A 17881-nucleotide genomic window follows, 5' to 3' on the forward strand; every position below is an offset into this window, starting at 1 on the left:
TGGCAGGGAAGGGATTACCATTAGGGGCGATCAAAGGGTTACATGTGTCCCTAGGGAGTGCTTGCTAACTGTAGGGGGTACTTGTACTGAGGGAAGACAGAGATTCGTGTTCCTGCCTAGCAGAAACACAATATCCCTGTCTTCTCCTGTCACAGACCGCTGTTCTGCCTCTCTCAGGAACAAATGGCGGGTGCCAGCGGACATCGAGTCCACCGGACCCGCTGATTGGCTCCCGCTGTGTCCAATCACAGCGGGAGCTTGCACAGGCACCACAGACCCTGAAAAGCGAAATCACATACAGGTACGTGATTTTGCGCAGGAGAGCAGCCGCCCCACAGTTTATATATGTGAGGCGGTCAGCAAGTGGTTAAATGATAAACATGGTATACTTACCTGCTCTGTGTAATGGTTTTGCACAGAGCAGCCCGGATCCTCCTCTTCTCATCCCTCCCCACCACTCCAGGCTCCTCCCCCAAGCTGCTTGCTATGGGGGCACTTGTGCAGGATCCATGTCCATTGGCACACACAGTGTGGCTCCGCCCCTTCCTCTTTCTTTGCTCACTGGCTGTGATTGACAGCAGCAGGAACCAAAGGCTGCCACTGCTGTGTCTGAGCCAATGAGGAGAGAGAACAGCGATCCTGCCCTCATGCACATCACTAGATTGAGATCGGGCCCAGGTAAGGCTGGGGGGGGGGGGGCACACAGAAGGTTTTTTTTACCTTAATTCAGAAAATGCATTAGTGGTTCTAAAGGCTGAAGGTGTGTTACCTTCATGCATTCAATGCATGAAGGTAAATACCTTCTGTGTGCAGCCCCCCCCCCCCAATCCCTACCTGAGCCCTCTCTAATCCAACAATGTTTAAGATAGCCTTGGTTGTATACTCCCCCCGTTGGCTGAGAGAGCAGAGGGAGCCCATTGGCTTCCACTGCTGTCAATCACAGCCAGTGAGCCAATGAGGCAAAAGCAGGGGGGGGGGGTGAGCTGCAGCTTTATGTGTCTTATAGGCGCATAGAGCAGCGGCCTAGGAGTGAGCATGCAGCAGTGCCCCAGGGCAAGTGGCTTTCTCTGGGGACACTGCTCGAGGGTGAGGAGACAGTAGCACTGGCGGGGGACCCAAACCTAAGAGGATCAGGGCTGCTCTGTGCAAAACCACTGCTCAGAGCAGGTAAGTATAACATGTTTGTTATTTTTAAAAAAATGAAACTTTAGTATCACTTTAGGGTAAAAAAAAAACCTTCTGATTTTAGAACCACTTTAACCAGTTCCTCCTTCTTGGTGGACGTCATATGACGTCCTCCTGGTCATGCCAATTTTTGCGCACCCCTGGGGGGGCGCACAGCACGGTGATTAGTGGTGAGCCACATTCCTCTTGCATAGGTTATCACCAATCAGGATAAAGAGCCAATGACAGTAAAGAAAATGGCCTCTGCCCCCACCTATAACTGGCCTTCATAGCAAAGAACACATGGAAGGGCAACGCACATGAAACAAACAAAGATAAAATTCCCAGTTCAATTTGCCAACCAGTCTGCTTACCAACCAAATTGGCCTGTCTAACAGTTTGCGTCAATACAGGGGTTTAGTTAGCACACATTTGCAAACGCATGTGAAAGCTGCAGGGCCACGTCAAGGCTCCCTGTTACCTGCAGTCCTAACTCTAATGAATTTTAAAAAGTCTCCACAGTGGGAGCACATGCAAGCTAATGGATAGATAGGGGGCAGGTGAGCCTGGAGGTGGCCCATCCCTCCTGAAAGGGAGGGATAAAGAGCCAATGACAGTGTCCAATCACAACTTATCTCATGTAAACAAATGCTGGTTATCATCAATTCCTTTTCTCAGCGCTGTCACTGTGCGAGGAAAGGAAAGTCTATAACCAGCTTTCTTGTGACAGCAGATATTTACACTGATTATTCGTTCACTGATTAGCAGTGCCCTGATTATCAGTGCAGCCTCATCAGTGTAGAATATCAGTACCTATCAGTGCAGCCTCATCAGTGCCTCTTCATCAGTACCCATCAGTGTTGCCTTATCAGTGCAGCCTCATCAGTGCCTCTTCATCAGTACCCATCAATGTCACCTTATCAGTGCAGTCTCATCAGTGCCTCTTCATCAGTACCCATCAATGTCACCTTATCACTGCAGCCTCATCAGTGCCTCTTCATCAGTACCCATCAATGTCACCTTATCAGTGCAGCCTCATAAGTGCCTCTGCATCAGTGCCGCCTTACCAGTGACTCTTCATATGTGCCTCTTCATCAGTGCCGCCTTATCATTGCAGCCTCATCAGTGCCTCCTCATCAGTTGCCATCAGTGCTGTCCCATCAGTGGAACCTCCTCAGTGCCCTTTAGTGCAGCCTCATCAGTGCCCATAAATGCAGCCTATCAGGCCCTTCAGTGCAGCATCATCAGTGCCCATAAATGCAGCCTATCAGGCCCTTCAGTGCAGCATCATCAGTGCCCATAAATGCAGGCTATCAGGCCCTTCAGTGCAGCGTCATCAGTGCCTATCAATGCAGCCTCATCAGCGCACATCAGTGAAGAAGAAAAATTACTTTTTTGCAAAATGTTACAACAGAAGAAAAAAAAAGTTTTTTTTTCATTTGTTTAGCAAAAAAACAAGAAGCCCAGTGGTGTTTAAACACCACCAAAAGAAAGCGCTGTCTCAAAAAAGATAAAAATTTCATTTGGGTACAAAGTTGCGTGATCGCGCAGTTGTCATTCAAAGTGTGGGAGCACTGAAAGATGAAAACTGACCTGGGCAGGAAGAGGATGAAAGTCCCCGGTAGGCAAGTGGTTAAAGTGAAAGGCAAGTCAAAACCTAACAAAGCTTAAATTTACCCCCACTCCCATTCTAAGACTATTCTATCTACCCTGTCAAAGGAAAAATGTCTATACTCATAGGCGTGCGCACAGGGTGTGCCGGGTGTGCCTGGGCACACCCTAATCACCTAGGGCACATTAGCATTATCGCTCTGTTTGCCAGTGAGGAGATGGGAAAGATCTCCCTCGGACCTGCTCTGCCATAAGAGAAGTGCCACACACTTCTATTTCACTTTGCCAGCAGGGAGAGTAATGTATCGGGCCATGTACATGTAGGCAAACACATGCATGTGTATTTAACCACTTCCCGCCCGCCCTATTACAGAATGACGGCGGGAATGTGGTTGTGTTATCCTGACCGGACGTCATATGAAAGGCAAGAACCAGGACTTGAGTAAGTAGTATATAAATTTATTAGACAATAGTCATAGGATACAAAAATGGTTTGACAAGGACATAAAACACATATATCATAAAAACATGGTCATAAATACGTCTTTGATTCCGAGATTGTCTGAGATGTCTGGACAGGACTAGACGCGTTTCGGTCAGTTTGCCTTTCTCGATAGTCCAAGAAACACCAGAGCTCAGACTGAAAGCATGAAAGGTAAAAAATCAGTATGATAAGCGTAACAATTGATTTTCAGTACATTACAATATTGAATAATTAATACATATTATATAAAGCAGATTTACACAGTGTCTGTTATGTTTAGATGTAGAGAAGAACTGAAGTACCTCTATAGCTACATACCAGATATGCAGATACTCTGTGGGTTCAAGGACGGAAGACCATGTAGACAGATTTGAAATCTTAGCGGGTTATAAAACCTTCGTTTATCTTTGAGCATAAGCGGTATGTACCGACTTGGCTATGTCTGTATTGATAGACCTCGAAGAGTACGTCATGCGTGCCAGGGCTTCAATAAGGAAACTCCTTCATTTTCAAAAAGATTATAATAAGGATCGGTGTATTAACTTCACAAGCGACAGTGGGTAAACCCCCCCCGATCAGAATTCCCACGAGGATCTCAAAATATGGGTCCACAATGAGGGGCATCTGGGGTGGATAAATGAGGAGAAGGGAGAAGAAAAAAATAAGTAAAGAATATGAATAGTAAAATGTGTTGAAAAATGGGAGAAGTCTATAGTATAATCATGGTAGTGACCATAACTACCTGTCAGGTTGAGGTTTCATAGGAAAATATCCAAGATAGTCAGTATAGTGCTGGGCTTGTCCAGCACTGAGTCCCTATAGACAAAATGTCAAGGGTAAAGAGAGAAAGAAAATTGTTTGATTGGAACACAGCCAACCGGGTAGATTAGTTGTAAGGAAAAGAGAAGGAATGAGAAAAAAACGCCATTCCAAAAAGTATACCAAATAGATGAGGTAAGTGAGAGCCTTAAACCCCGGAAGGGAAGGAGGATAAATCATGCAGCATAATAAGGGGGAACCAAGGTGCAGGTAAGGAGGTAGGGATAAAGAGACATCCAGTGCAAATGATATGAATGATCATGCAGTATAGAGGACTATCAACCCAGCCAGTGGGGAAGTGTAATTGAAGATAAGAGGTATCGGTGCGCAGAGAAGGAATGGGGTGTCCTGTGTTAGAATAAGAGAACCTACCTCAGTAGCCCGGTCAGGATGAGTAATGGCGGTGCGCTCTGAATAGAGCACCCACGCCATTAAATACACCGGCGCATGCGCCGGAGCCTGCATCTCGGCTCCTCCCGTGGTGCCTGTGTGGACCAATTGAGGTCCCCCGTGTCCCCGTGTCTGTGTGGACCAATTGATGACACCCTGCATCTCCGATCTCGGTAAAGAGCCTCTGACGGAGGCTCTTTACCATGTGATCAGCCGTGTCCAATTACGGCTGGTCACATAGTAAATAGGAACAGCCGTTGATCGGCTTTCCTTAGTTCGTGCCTGACAGGCACGAGTAAAGGAGCGCCGATCGGCGGCTCCCCTGACGGGGGGGGGGTCGGCACTGGTAATCAGATCATTGATTACCAGTGCAGACCCTCGGGGGGGAGAAGCCACTAGATCCACCAGGGATGCCCACTATGACCCCAGGGATGCCCACCATGACCCCAGGGATGCCCACTATGGCCACCAGGGATGGCAATCAGGGCTCAGGGAGCCCCCCATTGCCCTCCCCATCAGTGCTGCCCGCCAGTGTCCTCCCTATCAGTGCTACCCACCAGTGCCCATCATTGCCATCTATCAGTGTCGCCCACCAGTGCCCATTATTGCCCACCAGTGCCGCCTATCAGTGCCCATTAGTGCCCATCAGTGCCGCCCGTCAGTGCCGCTCCATCAGTGCCCATCAGTGCCCACCAGTGCCGCCTATCAGTGCCCATTAGTGCCTGTCAGTGCCACCTATCAGTGCCCATCAGTGCCACCTATCAGTGTCCATCAATGCCGCCTATCAGTGCCCAGCAGTGCCACCTATCAGTGCCCACCAATGCTGCATATCTGTGCCGCATATCAGTGCCGCATATCAGTGCCGCCTATCAGTGCCGCATATCAGTGCCGCCTATCAGTGCCGCCTATCAGTGCCACCCCATCAGTGCCACCCCATCAGTGCCTCCTCATCAGTGCCTGTCAGTGCAGTCTCATCAGTGCTCATCAGTGCAGGAAAAAACTTATTTATTTACAAAATTGTATAACATAAACTTAAAAACTTTTTTTCAAACTTTTCGGACTTTTTTTATTTGTTTAGCAAAAAGGAAAAAACCCAGAGGTGATCAAATACCACCAAAAGAAAGCTCTATTTGTGGGGGGAAAATGACATAAATTTGGTGTAGGTACAGTGTTGCATGACCGCGCAATTGTCATTCAAAATGCAACAGCACTAAAAGGGGAAAATTGGCCTGGGCAGGAAGGGAGGGAAGTGCCCTGTATTAAAGTGGTTAAACTTTGGGGTGCACACCCTAATGCAATAGGCTGCGCACACCTATGTCTATACTTACCTATTCTGAAGCTGCTCTGGTCCGGTCAGACGATCAGGTCTCAGCACCAGCTTAAGTGTAGAGGAGGAACAGTGGAAAATTTGTGCCCCATAGTAAGCCTATGGGTGATGTCATCAACCAAACTCTGCAGCCATTGTTGGGGCAATCTCTCCTTACTGAAGCTGGCATTGGAGAGATCATGTGACGACATTAGAATAATTTTTTTCATTTTTTGCACACATGTTAAAATCTCTGCATATTTTGCTGAAAGCTATTATAACCCCCCACAAAAAAAAAAATAAAAAAAATAATGAGGTATATATTTTTTGAAAGCAGAGACCCTGGGGGATGAAATGGCGGTAGTCTTAATAATTTATTTCACAAGATATTTGCACAGATTTTTATCAAACTCATATTAGAGCGACTTCAGAATTATTTTTTTCATTTTTTGCACACATGTTAAAATCTCTGCATATTTTGCTAAAAGCTATTATGACCCCCCCCCCCCCCAAAAAAAAAAAAAAAAAAAATAAGATATATATTTTCTGAAAGCAGAGACCCTGGGGAATAAAATGGTGATAGTCCTAATCATTTATTTCACACAATATTTGCGCAGCTTTTATCAAACTCCTATTAGAGCGACTTCAGAATAATTTTTTCATTTTTTGCAAACGTTAAAAACTCTGCATATTTTGCTAAAAGCGATTATAACCCCCCCCCCTCCCCAGAAAAATAAAAAAAATAATGAGGTATATATTTTCTGAAAGCAGAGACCCTGTGGGATAAAATGGCGGTAGTCTTAATAATTTATTTCGCACAATATTTGCGCAGTTTTTATCAAACTTATATTAGAGCAACTTCAGAATAATTGTTTCATTTGTTGCACACACGTTAAAATCTCTGCATATTTTGTTAAAAGCTATTATAATCATAATATAATCGTTTATTTCACACAATATTTGCGCAGTTTTTATCAAACACATATTTTCAGGGAAAATAACGCTAAAACAAGTTTTATTGCAAACAAATACAATATTATATCCACATTTTTGGTAAAATATAAAAGATGAAGTTACATTGAGTAAATAGGTACCAAGCATGTCCAGTCTTAAAATTAAGCACGCTCGTGGAATTGCAAAATAAAAACAATGGTTTCCAAAATTCTCTACAGATGACATTTTTGGGAAACGTATACCCCTGCATAGGATCTAATTCCAAAACTGCATTCCCAAGAAAATTTTAACAAACCCACGTTAGGAGCAAAATAAAAAGGAGACTAAAGCTAGCCGTAGATGGTTAGAATCTAGGCCGGTTCAGCAGATTCCAACCACTTATGGGCAGGCTGAATGTACCCATGTTGGTCAAATGATCCACTTGGGTACAACCAGCATGTCAAATATTTTATGCAATTATTGCCAGCAGCGGCTATACCTGCTAGCAATAATCACTGTGTGTTCTCCCAGCTGGGACGGCTCCCCCCACCAGGAGAACACAATAGCTTCACGGGAGGGATTCCCCCATCAACACTGACTGTGTTGATGGGGGAATCTATCAATTTTTCTATCAATTTTCCACAGGTTGCAGGAAAGAAAATCGCTACATTTATGGCTGGCTTACGCTGTCTGCGTCCAAAGACACTCATCCATCACTTGCATTGTGCATGCAAACGTTTGGCTGTGCAGCGACACAAGTACAGCCACAGCTTGCAATCAGCTGTATGTAGACACCTGTTACTCCGTGGAAATTCCCAGCCACATAGACGCATGGCACACTCATGCCGTACCCACTGAACTCTGGTAACCCACTGGTACTCTGAATCCAGGTGAGTAGGTAAAAAGAAAAAATCAAGTAAAAACAATTATCAGAAAAAAAAAATAATCATCAAGTGTATAGAGCTAAAGATCATTTATCGCATAAATAAAATCACAGTGTATAGAACATGCCAACAACTATCAGCAGGGCTGCTGTTAGAACTCACGGGGCACCCGCACAGCCTACCTGGCAGGGCCCCCTCGAATATGTCAAGACAATATTTTCAGTAAAAATACACTACTTTTTAATTGTTTTTTTACATTTTCTAAAAGGTAAAAATGTTTACAATTATTTTATTTTACAATATTTTTATTGCAATGTTTAATTATTTTTTTAATTATTTTTTTTTTTTTACAATTTGAATGCTTAATTATTATTTTTTTATTTTTTTTATTTATTTTTTTACAATTTGTTATTCTATTACAGGATAGGGAAGCCTGCGGCACTGAAGGAGGGGGGGGGGGTCTGCACAGTGAAAGAGGGACACAGGCAGGGGGGGATCAGGAGCAGGCAGAACAGGAAGGGGGGATTGGTGTCGGAGAAGCAATTACAGGAAGGATGCCCTGTGTCTGTGTCTCTCCCTGCAGCAGCTGAAAGCTGAAAGGAGGGGGGAGAAACTGGCTTTCAGCTGCTGCAGAGAGCAGCACGGGGCTTCCTTCTTCCTACTGTCGCTCCACCGATTCCCAATGCTGTTGGGGCCACCTGTGTGCCCGGGCCCCCTACAGGAGGACTGGTGGTCCCCCCTATCAGCAGCCCTGACTATCAGGGTATTTATCAGCACAATCCCTGAGATGTGACTCAATTAAAAGGAATGAGATAGAGGTAAAAACAGGAAAGAAAATGCTAAAGAAGTATGGGGGGAAAAAAAATCCACTTGAAAGCCCAAAGATTGTTATAAGGTAGCAAAGTGGTAACAAAGAACTGAACAAAAGCAGTAAAAGACATAGCAATGTCAGCTGTAAGTCACTAAACTAGAACTTGGCAGCAAAAAAAAGGAAAAAAATCCAATGTGCTGCACGGTGTATAATGCTATTTCAGTTGTAATGGAAAATGAAACTACAACCTTTACTTTGGCTTTCTATATTCAGGTCCTTATATTATCTTTGGTTTGTTAGGTTAAAATGTGTTTCCTTATCTCGGTGTTGACGTCATGCTAGAATTTTTCCCCTTATTTGGAAGAGAATGTCAGTTTGGTGTTGATTTAGGAACAATCCAGGCAGCTGTTATAGTAGCTAAAGAATCCTACAATACACAAGAACACAATGAGGTTGATTTACTAAATCGGCTGGTCACTTAGCAATGGAATTATATCTATAGCTTTCTGAATGTGGGGAAATTTCACTTTGCAAAGTATACCCAATCACATGCAAGGGAAATTTAAAAGAAACATAATTTTTGCTTCCACGTGATTGGATGATGGAAGTCATCAGAGTTCCCCTCACTCACTAGGCATTTGGGATAACTTCCCTTCCAAAGTTAACAGTCTATGCCTTTAGTATATCAACCTCAGTGTGTCATCGTAAAGACACATTGCATTTATTTTTGGAGTTCCCTAAAGTCAAAGTTTACAATTATTACTTTCATAGCTAAAATAAGTGACTACTGGTGAGCGTGATGGTCTGCATATGGGTACATACAATGCGTGTCTAAAAAGTTTGATGAATGGTATCACAAAATAAAAAAAACAGAAGATACAAACAAATTACCTTAAAGCGGAGTTCAGGCCTCGGGGGTGAATTTTAGATAAAAATACCCCCGGGACAGTCAGGGCTAGTACATTCCACAATGGCTAGCCTCTGAACTGTCCCGGGTTGCACTTACCTGCAAGAAGAAATACTTACCTTGAAAATGTCTTCTCCAGCGCTGCCATCTCAGGTGTGGGCAGCATGAAGCCAGCGCGATCCTCTTCTGTGTCCTCTTCCGTCTTCTTCGGTCCCACGATGCACTGTGCCGGCCCCGCCGTCACTTCCGGGGCTGCAACGTCATCCCTGAGGTTCAGCTCCCAGGAATCATTGCAAGCCAGGAAGTGACGACTCGCCGTGGCCGCCGAGGGGAGGAAGAAGAAGTAAGGTAAGTATATTTTCTTCTAAACAAGGTAAGTGAAATAAAAAAAAATTGTGATTATCCATTTGTTTTTCAGGTGACCCGGAGCAAGAAGATGGAACGAACTTTCATTTTCGGGTGGAACTCCGCTTTAAGTGGCCTTCAAAATAATTGCCATCCTTCACAACACATTTTGGGAACATTCATAAAGCTTCTGGAAACTGTCAGCAAAGACCTCTTTAGGAATCAATCTCAGAGCCGCTGTCACACATTCTTGGATTGCCGCCACGTCCGCAAAATGTGCGCCTTTCATGACGCTCTTCAGGCAGAGAAACAGAACGAAGTCCATAGGCGCCAGATTAGGGGAGTACGGTGGATGATCAAGAACAGGCACGCCAAGAATTGGCGCACACAGATCGCACAGTGTGCCGGTTCATTATCATGCAGCAACATCCACTGTCCAGTCATGTGCAACTCTCGCCGTACACAGCGGATGTGTCAAAGCAACTGTTTCAAAAATTCCTCGTAGAATGCGGCATTCACGGTTTGACTCGCAGGAACAAATTCATTATGGATGATGCCATTGTTGCCGAAGAAGGCGATTGACATTGTCTTGACCTTGGACTTTTGCTGGGTCACGAGGAAGATGCTGGACGCCATTCCATCGATTGCCGCTTGGATTCCAGATCGAGCTGGTTTTACCAGGTCTTATCCCCTGTGACAATGGTTCACAGAAAGGATGGATCCTGGTTACACATGACAATGAAATCTCTAGAGGTTTCCATCGGTTTTGCTTTCTGTTCATCTGTCAGCTTATGCGGCACAAACCGGGAACCAACCTTATGCTTACCCAAATCTTCGCGGACCATGGTGCACACCGTGTCCTTGATGCCCAATTTGGTGGTTCCTTCGCCATCAATCGTAGAGTCAGTCGCCAATCTCATGCCAGGATTTGTAGCACTTGTTCAATCATGTCCGGGGTTCTTGTCACGTACCTTCTGGTAGAGCATGATGAGCAGAGGAAGGCCTCATGTACAGCCCTGGTTAAAGGACCACTGAGGTTTGCAACAGTGGCCACTAGAGCGCAGTGGGGTAGGAGTGCCTGTGAGCTTCTCCGTTTGTCGGCAGACAGGGGAAGCTGATGGCAGCAGAGGTAAAAGGTGTTCGTCTGCTGCGGAACTGAGAAGATGGGTGCAGAGTCAAACAAGCCAGGTTATACACAAGAGATCCGAAACATCAGAGACTGCAAACAATGAATGGTCAAAGTTCAGGCAGAGGTTTGACAACAAAGAATCAGGTAGATGAAGATAAATCAAGGTCAAAAGGCAAGCCAAAGTCAGGAATGGAGATAATTGGGATAGTCAGGAAGCCGGGTTAAATATGATCAAGGACAGATACAGGAACAGGATACAGGGAAAACTGCAGATCAGACAACACTGCTCTAGTGCATCTGTCAACCTGTTATATGCAAAAAGGCGCCATATTATTCCTACGCCTATGCTTATTCTGATGGCTAGCTCCAGAATCGTGTCTGTGCATGTGCCCATGCAGCTGTCTGGTTGCTGAGTGTTCCTGACGTTTCTGCTTGTCAATGGCAGACCTGAATGTGGCTCATCCTCAATCGTTTCCTTCCATCGCGAAAGAGTTTGAACCAGTCGTAAACACATTTTCTGCTCATGGCTTCCTTCCTGTACACTTGCACCAACATTTCATGTGTCTCTGTCGCCATTTTCCCTTAATTTGAAGAAAAATTGATGTTCACTCGTCACTCCATTGCACTGTGACCCTACCTCTCACAATGACTACGTTCAACTGCTCGCAGTGGGTTTACCCTGACAGTCACGTGTACTCCATGCTAGGTGCCGCTTCTTGACGTGTTTCTGGATAGCCATGTGCATGCAATCGCACCTGGCTCATGTTGCTGTCAAGATATCAGACCATTCATCACATTTTTTAGGCACACTGCATATGTGCAGTGGTGTACAGAAACTCCAAAGGGCCTGTGTACAAGACCAGTTTTTGGGCCATCTGTCAATTACTGGCCAAGTAAATACATTCACTATATAACATTTTGAAACCTGTGCTATGCCTAAAAAACCTTTCAGCTGCTGTAGATGATCACAGTGACCCTTATTATACAATTTATATACAGTGCTCTTGTATCCACCATATGTATATAAAGTGCTCAATACTAATCACTATTTGTATACCTAAAGTGCATTATAAAGTTCATATAGTTTCCTAATAAATACCCAAATGTATATACTGTATATACACCTTCAGTTCATATTACCTTCAAATGATTGATATAAAGAGTTTTGTGTCCCCCAAAAGTGAATATGTTAAAGTGTAAAGTGCTTAGTATCCAATGTTAAGTGTCCAGTGTAAAGTGCTTAATGAACAAAATATTGCACAAAAATATAACTCCAACAAAAATACTCAGGTCCTCCACTTCACATCAGATCTCTATATATTATGTTTCAAATCTTCCTCCAAGCACTACGTGATCACCGCCACCTTCTCAAACCACTCACCAGATTCATAGACTCACTATGGCTTGGGTCTTTGTGCACTCCATATCACAGGGGGTTCCACCACTCATACCCTCACTATACCTGGGGCTTCTACCACTTCCATTCAATATTCCCTAAGACAGCCCTCAAATTTTCTATTTGCCTGCTCGCATTTTGCGGGTGGAAAATGATTGCCGTTGAGGACGAGAGAGGAGAGGAAGAGGAACGGCGGCCGGATAATCAGAGCGGGGATCGCTGCACTGTAACATCTTTCATTTGAATTGCCGGGCACTCAGCTACACACGTAGTCCCGCCTCCTGGCTCGGCTCCTTTGATAGACAGAACACCGCCGGTACGTGTGACGTTTATCATAGGAGCCGAGCCAGGAGGCGGGACTACGTGTGAAGCTGAGCGCCCGGCAATTCAAATGAAAGATGTTACAGTGCAGCGATCCCCGCTCTGATTATCCGGCCGCCTTTCCTCTTCCTCTCTCTTCTCCTGCACAGACTTGGGTGTGCTGTATGCTCTTTGACTAATTATCGTGTATGAACTTTTGCTTGAATTATTGACTCCTCTCCAGCCTGCCGATTCCGTACTTCACCGCCAGCTTGTGTATGACCTCTGCCTGCCTGACCATTCTTTGGATTACGTTTGTATACCGCTTTGCCTGATCTGTTGCTGTCCCTACCTCTCTGACCGCATTTTCGCCTGAATCCTCAGCACTCAAGCTCTTCGGACTTCGGACTTTACCTCACAGGTACCTAACAATTGTACTCCCATATACCTTTATATCTCCTATACATTAACTACTTGCCATCCGCGCTATAGCCTATATACGGTTGCAGTGCGGACTTGAATTTTCGGGAGGCCGTCTTTATACGGCCTCCCAGAAACAGTCTCCCTGCGAGCGTGCATCGGGGAAAATCTGTGTCGGCCGTGTCCCTTGACACAGCCGATCACAGATCGTGGTGAATGGCCAATCACAGCGGCCATTCACCACGTGATCGGACCGTCCAATGAGAGTTGATCTCATATGTAAACATATGAGATCATCTCTCATCGCCAGCGCGCCTTCCTCACACGGAGCCTGCAGTGTGAGGAAGGAGGGAGAGCTGCACAGCGCCAGGGACACAGAGGAATGTAATCAGGGCACCGATCACCAGTGCCCTGATTACTAGAGGTAAAAAACACATACACACAGTGCCCACAGTGCCCCCCATCAATGCCCACAATCAGTGCCCATAGTGCTGTCAGTCAGTGCCCATCAGTGCCTGCTCATCTAGGCACTGATGAGCACTGACTGGCAGCACTATGGGCACTGAGTGTGGGCACTGATGGTGCTGCCCATCAGTGCTCATCAGTGCCGCCCATCAGTGCTCATCAGTGCCACCCGTCAGTGTCCATCAGTGCCATCCGCCAGTGCCCATCAGTGCCGCCTATCAGTGCCCATCAGTGCCGCCTCTCAGTGCTCAGCAGTGCCACCTCTCAGTGCCCAGCAGTGCCACCTCTCAGTGCCCAGCAGTGCCGCCTATCAGTGCTCATCAGTGCCGCCTATCAGTGCCACCTATCAGTGCCGCCTATCAGTGCGGCATATTAGTACCTCCTCATCAGTGCCCATAAGTGCCACCTCATCAGTGCCCATAAGTGCCACCTCATCAGTGCCCATCAGTGCAGCCTATCAGTGCCCATCAGTGCCGCCTCATCAGCGCACATCAGTGAAGGAGAAAAATTTATTTTCAAAATTTACTCGCAGAAAATAAGTAAAAAAAATTTTTTTTTTCAAAATTTTCTGTCTTTTTTTCTTTTTTTTTTGTAAAAAATAAAAAATCCAGAGATGATTACATACCACCAAAAGAAAGCTCTATTTGTGTGCAAAAAATGTAAAAAATTTCATATGGGTACAGTGTAGCATGACCGCGCAATTGTCAGTCAAAGTGTGAGAGCGCTGAAAGCTAAAAATTGGTCTGGATGGGAAGGGGGTTTAAGTGCACAGTAGGCAAGTAGTTAAAACTCATACTGGTGGTTTATAAAATCATTTAAAATATATAGATACAGAAATATTATAATAAATAAAAGTCAAATATTCTATCGAAAAAATATGTACATACAGTATCTCAAAAGTGAGTACACTCCTCACATTTATGTAAATATTTTATTATATCTTTTGATGTGACAACATTGAAAAAATGACAGTTTGCTACAATGTAAAGTATTGAGTGTACAGCTTGTATAACAGTGTATATTTGCTTCCCCCCCCCCCCCCCCTAAATAACTCAACACACAACCATTAATGTCTAAACCGCTGGCAACAAAAGTGAAAATGTCCATATTGGGCACAAAGTGTCCATATTTTGTGTGGCCACCATTATTTTCCAGCACTGCCTTAACCCTCTTGGGCATGGAGTTCATCAGAGCTTCACAGGTTGCCACTGGAGTCCCCTTCCAATCCTCCATGACGGCTTCACAGAGCTGGTGAATGTTAGAGACCTTGAGCTCCTCCACCTTCCGTTTGAGGATGCCCTACAGATGCTCAATAGGGTTTAGGTCTGGAGACATGCTTGGTCAGTCCATCACCTTTACCCTCAGCTTCTTTAGCAAGGCAGTGGTTGTCTTGGAGGTGTGTTTGGGGTCGTTTGGAATACTGCCCCGAGGCCCAGTCTCCAAAGGGAGGGGTTTATGCTCTGCTTCAGTATGTCACAGTACATGTTGGCATTCATGGTTCCCTCAAAGTACTGCAGCTCCAGACCATGATACTCCCACCACCATGCTTGACTGCAGGCAAGACACACTTGTCTTTGTACTCCTTACCTGGTTCCCGCCACACACGCTTGACACCATCTGAACCAAATAAGTTTATCTTGGTCTCATCAGACCAAAGGGCATGGTTCCAGTGATCCATGTCCTTAGTCTGCTTGTCTTCAGCAAACTAGTGAAATATGTGAAAAAAGTGCGCTGATTCAAATAGGGGTATGCTGCTACCTTAGAGTGAATATGAATAAGATGTGCATGTTAAAATCAGGTGCGCTAACCCAAAAACATGTAAATAACACAGCATATAGACATATACATGTAGGTGATAAAAACAAAGTATATCGGAATAAATTAACACAAAGGTCTGACAAGTGTAAATCAAAAAGTATGTCGAGTGAATCACCAGTGTGTATCAAACAATAGTGTCCAAAAAAATGTGATAAACAGTCCAATTGATAATAAATCCAGAAATTGGTGCTGTAAACACAATTTAACTCAGGAAGGTGCAAGCCACGTGATAGAAAAGTTCAGCGTCCCACCACCAGCTTAGCTCCTTACCAGACGATGGAAATATAAGGGCATATAAGGATATTCCTGCTCCAGAGATCATGCAGCTATAGGAAGATTCCAAGTCACTCAGGTGACACTGTGACACACAGGTAGTATCTAGACTCTTACCAGACAGAACATAGATGCAAGCCTGGAACTATCCTGTAATGTGGTCCTGCATAGAATCACTGTACGATGGATGGCTGTTAGGATCTCGGGTGTCTTTTACCTCAACAGTAAGGGGACACAACAGAGGGGACCGCCATGGTGCATTATCCAACAGTAATTTATTAAGACAGAAGGAAAACACTTACAATATCTTAGACAATATTCATAGGGTTCCCTCAGAGGTGAAGCAAGTAACAGTGGCCGCCTGCAGTGCGGACCGCCGTATCTGTCTATTCGTGATGACGCGACGCCTCCTCGCTGACGCGTTTCCCCCGATTGGGCATCCACTGAGACAGGAGGTGAAGCCCGCGTCATCACTTCCGCCCTTAAATGTTAGCTCAGACAAGTACTTCCGGTGTCTGCAATGCCAGTACTATGCTCCACGAACTCTCGGCCAGTAAATTACATTGGCCAGACGTCAGATTATCCACAATAGGGCGCTTATCGCTTTATTCTCATGTTTAGAAGCTTCATAATAAACATCAAAAAGCTTAATTCAGAACACGCCCGATGCGAAAAATCAAGCCGTTCACCGGAAGTATTTGTAACACATGATTTCCTGTATCTAGTCTCGATGACACATCGCATATGCAAATGAGTAAAAAAGAGAGCATTTCCAGTGTCCGCAAAGTATGTCCTGTTAGGCAGTAAAGACGATATCCAATTGGATGATAAAAAATCAAATCGTTCTCCATTAATCTATCATGTATGGAGGGTAGATCTGTTGTATAAAAATGCATGATAGATTAGGGCCAATGGGGTTAAGAATAAATCAAATGATTTAAAACCACATTAAAAATACTCAGCGGGAATGCTCACTTGTGATGCTCAATAAGAACTGGTAATGTTATAAATTCCATACTTTATATATTTAAAAACACATAGTTAAAAACGTGTACAACCTCCAGGTTGGACTTTATCATAAACATTAAATTATTAAAACATTAAAAAGTTAAAATGCATAAAATTGATAAGATTGGCTGGATAGAATAACTCACATTCTTATAAGGTGCTAACGGAGGAACAAGGGATGTAAGTTGGGAGGAATCAGATAAAGTCATGGCAAATATCAACTATTGTTAATGAATGAGTTGAATGAATATTGTCTACGATATTGTAAGTGCTTTTCCTTCTGTCTTAATAAATTACTGTTGGATAATGCACCATGGTGGTCCCCTCTGTTGTGTCCCCTTACTGTTGAGGTAAAAGACACCCGAGATCCTAACAGCCATCCATCGTACAGTGATTCCATGCAGGACCACATTACAGGATAGTTCCAGGCTTGCATCTATGTTCTGTCTGGTAAGAGTCTAGATACTACCTGTGTGTCACAGTGTCACCTGAGTGACTTGGAATCTTCCTATAGCTGCATGATCTCTGGAGCAGGAATATCCTTATATGCCCTTATATTTCCATTGTCTGGTAAGGAGCTAAGCTGGTGGTGGGACGCTGAACTTTTCTATCACGTGGCTTGCACCTTCCTGAGTTAAATTGTGTTTACAGCACCAATTTCTGGATTTATTATCAATTGGACTGTTTATCACATTTTTTTGGACACTATTGTTTGATACACACTGGTGATTCACTCGACATACTTTTTGATTTACACTTGTAAGACCTTTGTGTTAATTTATTCCGATATACTTTGTTTTTATCACCTACATGTATATGTCTATATGCTGTGTTATTTACATGTTTTTGGGTTAGCGCACCTAATTTTTACATGCACATCTTATTCATATTCACTCTAAGGTAGCAGCATACCCCTATTTGAATCAGAGCACTTTTTTCACATATTTCACTCAATTTTTCAAAGTGCAGCAGATTCCCCACTATGGATATCTTTGAATACCATAGCTCGAGAAAATTAACTGTAGAAGATGTGTTTGTGAAAACCATCTCTGATCCTACAGACCTCAGAGGCATCTTTATGCGCCCTAAAAACATAATGGTGTCCGAGCTTCATGCCTCTTGGGACATCATTTTCCTGGAAAAATACTTCCAGGAGAAGATGGTCCCGAGGAGCTTGAGGTGGAATATCAATCCTGACCAAGGAGACCCTGAGCTCCAAGAATGGTTCCAATTTTTTAATGGAGCCGGGATGAGCCTTTTGAATTTTTTAATTGATAAAAGGAGAAAGAAAGTCATGAGGCTGAACAAAGAAATTTTAGAGATTAAGGAAAAATTAACTCCGTTAATGCAGGAGGAAGCATACAAAATGTATAATCAGGAGTTAAGAGAAATATTGGCTATGGAGGAAGAGGAACAAA

Source organism: Pelophylax lessonae (genome assembly GCF_965119305.1).
Source record: "Pelophylax lessonae genome assembly, chromosome: 3".
NCBI classification, from domain to species: Eukaryota; Metazoa; Chordata; class Amphibia; order Anura; family Ranidae; genus Pelophylax; species Pelophylax lessonae.